The following is a 6,398-nucleotide window of genomic DNA, read 5'->3' on the forward strand; positions in this document are numbered from 1 at the left end:
GTTTTTATCTGTATTGTAAGTAAAACAAATTACTTAGAACCTTCACCTTTTTTAAGGAACGGAAATTTATTTAATGATAAACATGATGGTAACAAATCTTTTGGCTACTTTTAAGCTTCTCTGTAACATCTGAGGAACAGATGAGGTGAAAGTTAGACAGATGAAGTATATACTTGACTGAGCATATTTAATACATATGTTTCCATATAATATGTGCAGATTAATCATTAAATAGGGATTGTGCTCTGACAAATAAAGTAACAAATGTGTGCTTGGAAGTGGAACAGACTCCTAAATTAGTTAATGTGGTGGCATTGTTTATACAAAAGACAACGATGTTAAAGCAGAGTTAAGTGGTGGGAATATATGTTGTTAACTTACAGGTCTTCATTTATAAGTTATGCATAGCCAGACATTACAAGTCTGGAAAATTCAGCTATATTAAAATTGTCATTTAATGGTGAGGTTTTTATGATACAGACTAAAAAGTATTTTTAATATATAGTTTCTCCAATATATATAGTTTGTATATATATAGTATATAGAAACTATATATAGTAATATATAGTTTCTCTTTCTACTCTTTGCCCAGTATCATTAGAGTTGAGTTTTGGGGGTGCTCTATGACAGCAGTCAAGTGTAACAGTGAATCTGGCTTCTAACTTGAAACAGTGGGCCAAATAACATCCCTAATTGCCCTTTCTTTGTCATAGCTAGTAGAACTGCTGTATAAATATCAGTTGTTCAGGAAGTGTGCTGAATGATTACTTCTGATGTCATGAAGATCCTATTTCAGAGTTCCTTGAACCAGACTTGCTCATGCAATTACTCCAATTAGATAAATGTTGTTAGCAATCTTTTTCAATTGTGAGTATAGAGTTTGCACAAGATTCTGATGAATCTACAGTGCAAAGAGAATTAAAAAAATATGTGATAATGTCAAGTTGCTATAATCTGGAAGAAATTAAAAACAGCCATATGTGCTACAGGCTTAATCGCTGCTTTCCTAATTGCAGCATGTAACTCCCCTTAATTGAGTTCATAATGTTACAGTAATGCATATGGTCTCTGCTTCACTGTACTAGGTATTGTTCAAGCATAGGGACAGGCTTGCCTAAAAATTTTTACAGTCTCAGTAAACTGTGAAACAGGAGACAGAGTTCAGAAGAACAGCTTTAGCCTGTTTGGGCAGGGGATATTTGGCATACACCCTGGATAAATGCATGTTACAGGTCTGGTATGTACTACCTGTGATAGTAGTTCACATACACATAATTTTACATTTCAGTTTTGTTCCTACACCTGCTGTCATAATTATGTCATTGGGTTTTGAAAGTTATTAACTATCCTTGTAGAAGGAGTACAGGGGAGAATCCTGTTTAAAACCTGTCTTTTTCTCCATTAGTGTAGCTTTTGTTTATGATATGTTTTACAGTGACTTCTTGAGGGCTTCAGTATGCTAGAAATCGTCTGGTCAAGCACCTGGAGAGACAAAAAGAAGCGGCTTTTTTGTTATTCAAATTTAAGTCCTTTTTTGTATTGGTTCTGAAACAAACTCTATTACACAGGATTCTCATTGTAAGACTACATCTTCTGACTGACTCTCCTTTCAGTACCAATGTTCTTAAGACCAGTTAGAAAAAGAAGGCATTGTGGCTAAAAAGAACACTAGCATTATAAGAGATTTTCAAATTTGGGAATTTTTCATGTTCCTGAAACAGGATGAAATACACCTTATATTTCATAAGAGGCATTGGGATTGAGTATTCTATAATTTTAAAAGAAAATAAAAGTCATTTTATTAAGAGGGCAGCTCATTAAAAACAAAAACAAAAATGTATTCTTAATTATATTGATGAATCCTTTTTTTTTTAAGAACACATATAAAAGCAATGATTTTCATCCTGCTAAAGTCCCAGATTACAATCTTCTTATCTTGATAGCGCATGTTAGTCAACTCAGCATTTTCTTATGCATTCATAACTTAGTTGGGCATTAATCCAGAGGTGTACTGGGTTCTATTGAGAACTTGAGTATTTTTAGCATGCATTCTAAGACATATTCATAGATCAGATTCTATTTCAATATACAATGGCATGGATCCACCTTGTCTTCCCCAGAGCAGTACTTCTGCTGAAGACTGCAAAGTTCAAAAATATGCATGAACCATCCTCCAAAAATATATGATTAAAATATTTTACTTTTCAGTACAAAAAAGACTGAATTATGGCTTGGGCTATTGTACAGGTTTTGATTCTTATACTCCCTGTGACTAATAGAGTGCTGTTGAATTTGTGTTGCAAATTGTTTATGAGTAATACACTTTTGGTTTAACACAAAAAGTCTCAAGAGAGCATCCAGACAAGACTGGGGCTCATTGTGCAATGCAATACACAGACACATAGTAAGAAATATTCTCTATTCCAAAGCCTTTGTCATATAGTGCAAAATGCAAAATGCTGAGCTGGGTGGGAGGCAAAGTAGTGATCTACAGGTGAAAGGTTCATTAGCTCACTGAGAAAATCCTGTTATATCCAGTTTCTGAAAATGATGCTTCCTTTCTTGAGGTCTGTGCTTATTAAGTCATATTTGACCTTTCTTGGTGCTTAGACAAGCCACGCCTTTTACTCATTGAGCACAAGAGCAAAATCTCCCACAGACTGCTCTTTGTCTCATGCGTACTGTACAATAAAGTGGCAAAAAGTGTTCTTAAAGTGGCAACCCACATTGACCAAAAATTAAACACTAAAAAGCATAATGGTAAAACAAATACTGGGCAGTACATAAAATCACTTTTAACAAGAATATTGTGTACTGTAAAGGATTTCAACAATTACTGTAAGATTCCTACAGCAACTTGTGTTATGTAAAATAAGACTACCCCCCTCAGGATCAGTGGAGTTTAATTGAATTCAGTATTCCGTTTTATCATAAAAAACTCTTTCACTGAAGCTATACATGTTGCTTGGGAGTGGTAGGAATGGGAAGAAAAGCCTACTGCTGTTCTCCATGTAGACCAATCTATCATAGCTTATACCCTGTTCTTTGGTTAGGCAAGTACTTGTGAGACAGAAGGTGGATACTGTCAGGACTCCTAATTCCTATTCCACGTTCTCATTGCAGAGAATGGACTGGCAGTTTCAAACAGAATAACCAAGCATCAGCTCCTCTTGGGTCACCTGGAGAAACTGTAAAGGTATAAAAACTGCACATTTTTGCAAGAGAACAGAGTATCAGAGGTAGAAGTGTCAGCCAGTACAAACCTCAGTGCGTTGTCTCATGACTGGAGGGTGACCCAGAGCTATTGTGCCAGCACAGATTATCCAACATTTAGTTAGGCACATATTTTCTGCTGCATTAGATCTACAAAGGTATATGTGCCTAACTAAATGTCACAGTCATATGGCATCCCACTGGCAATTATTTTGTTAAGAAAACATGAGCAGAGTGTATATTAAGCTGATTTTCAAATACAGTTTAACAGCTGGAAACCAGAAGCAGCATCATGCAACCAGCAGATTCTCCCTCCTTTGCCACTAGCTCTATTTAAGAATTACATTATTTATCTTAGAATTAATTTATAACACATATGTGATATCACTTCTTATGTCCTAGACCTCAACTTCCAAAATAATGCCACTGTCTTCTGTGACCTGACTCATAATACACAGCTTCAGAAAAAGGGGAAATATGGGGGAATATTATTAAGAAACTAACATATATGCACTTAGCATATGTGCACTTTCTCCCGCCACTGAGTCCAGACGTCAGGATTTTAAGATAGGCTTAACAAATGCGAGTATGTATGAGTTATATTTTTTTAACATCACCTGACTGTACATATTGTGAGCTCTGTGTTTTGCAATACTGCCAGACTTTTCCCTGCACTTTTATTTCTAAAGTTATGCTTGTCCAGATGATCAGATCTTTACTTTCCTATTACTGTCTATATATGCCAATTCATCACCAATGTAAACAGTACCCTAAGAAAATGGTCCGTGCTCAGTTGATTATAAGCTTTTCAAATTGTTTTTTCTCACCAAGACTATTACTTTGTCTGACGTCTATGCAGTCCTCTTATATGCAAACATGCAAAAGCTTATTCACATTGAAATGAAAAGACTCACATAGGGAAATCTTAAAATAAATAAACATAAAATAGTTTCAGATTTATTCTCAAAGATTCACTGTGTAGAGACTTCACTGTTCTCTCCTCCTCCTTCTCCTCTCAGATTGCAGAAATGCACACAAATTTTCTGGCATTTAACACAAGATCTTCCTCAGAATTCTAATTCTTAGGGCTGCATACTTTGTATAACCCGTGATACACAGCAGCTTAAGTGGATTCTCTATTTCAGCAAGAACAGGCAATTTCCATCATCATCAAATACAGAGAAATATATATATATATTTTTACAGTGCTAACAAGTAAATTACCAGTGGTGTTGACTCTGCATGTCAGGTAGCTTGGGAGCTGCCCAGCATGCTGGTTCATGTAGAGCCAATAAATTGCAGATCTACCACCATTAGATTTAGCAAAATATTTAATCACTTGTCCAGTTCTGAAAGATGAGTCTCCTGGTTTGGAGAGCCCCAATCTGCTTGCAGCTATTCCTAAATCTTAATGGGAACAAAGATTTTGAAATGAGACAGTTTAGTCACTGCCCAGAATGTTGCATATGGTTTTAATGTTATACACTTTTTGCATTTCCCTTGTATACTCCAAAATAAATGCTACAAGGGGATAAAGCAAGAAACTCATTACCTAAGAAAACTGCAACCAAGAGCCATCCCAATGATAGCTGTTGCTCACATAACGATAATCCTGGTAATCTGAAACGGGGCCTAGACTAATTGAAAACATCAGAAATAAAAAAGTTTGAGATATTTGCCATTCAGCTGCCAGCTCTGCAAGCAAACACAGATGAGAGGATTTTTTTAAATGAGTGCAGCTAACTTTAAAAAGCTGTTTTTAGCAATGTAGAAGTGTAAGTTTATATACTTGTTTCTTACAGAAGCATTTCATTCCATATTTACAGTTAATTCTGTGGGAATCAAAAATCTGGCTCTAGATACACTTCAGCACAGTGGATTAAGTTACAGCCCATCAAATCACAGTATATATTATGCCAATCTAAGAAGGTATTTTCCAAAGAAGATGAAAGAACAATTATTAATAGAACTCTGAAAAAAAGCTGGGGCCCAGTCTTGTGGGATGTCAGGAGCTCAGGAACGGTAAAAAGTCATTGGCAGGATCAAACCCTCATTGGCACCAGGAGTTCTTTTTTAAATTATTTGGAAGGTTTTATTAATTGGAAGACTGACACAAAGTTGCTAAGACAACATGCAGGAGTCATGCTGGCAGAGACCAAAATACTCAAAACCTGCAACTTTTCCCCTAGAATCAAACAGCAATATATTCTAGGAAGGTACAAAAACATTTTTTCAAGAAGGAGCAGGAAGAATATACATACATCAGTGATGCATCAGAGTGCAGAGACTAGCCAGACAACTGCTGCCTCGGTGGTCCATCCAATACATTTCTAATGGAGGAAAAAAAAGGAATTAAAAGCAAATGCAGAACAATGACAGATTTTTGCAAAAATAGCTAATTAGTGCTTTGTAGAGCTCTGACCACAGTGTTTTGCATAACAATGTGGCAGTTACTTGGACATTGTACTTTAATTTGCTAATAATTTTTGTATACCCAGACAATCTGTAGGATTTCACTTTTATTTATAGCTGTCTCTTCCAATTGCCATCTTTTACACGATTGCCAACAACATGAGAACAGTTAATTTAAGCCTATGTGGTTCTGTGATAGGTTTTATCCTACTACAGCAATCATTTTTTCACATCTTGTGCTGATTTGGATATGTTTTCATTACATTTTTATAGGCCTGTAATTACAAACCTGTTATTAAAAGAAATAATTTCTTTCATGTCTGAAATGAGCCATTCCAAAGGAGAATTTTTCAAAACTACCATGTCATTGAAAACATGCTCTACTTTCATATTATTTCTATGATTTATTGTGGGTTTCCTGTTCCAGTGACACTTGCTTTGGGGATTTATGGTTAAGACAGCCCTATACTGAAGTGGCATGTTTTTTCCTAAAAGGATCACAGCTTTTCTAGTTGTACATAAAATAGTTAAGGATTGCCCTCATTGAAGCAAAGTAAACCCTATTGTTTGACTGTCTTACTTCAACCGCCACATTCAGCCAAGTGGGCTAAAAGATCCATCTTACCTATAGTGAGAACAGGCAAGCTGCTTTTCCTGACTTTTTTCTGACTATGTTGTGAGCAAAAGACTAAACAAAGGCAAAGGGAGTAAAGATGGGAATAGAGGCAGGAGCTGCCTTCTTTTCCTTTGTCATCTTCTTGTCAGGTGATCTG

Source organism: Apteryx mantelli, chromosome 7, assembly GCF_036417845.1.
Source record: "Apteryx mantelli isolate bAptMan1 chromosome 7, bAptMan1.hap1, whole genome shotgun sequence".
In the NCBI taxonomy this organism is placed as follows: Eukaryota; Metazoa; Chordata; class Aves; order Apterygiformes; family Apterygidae; genus Apteryx; species Apteryx mantelli.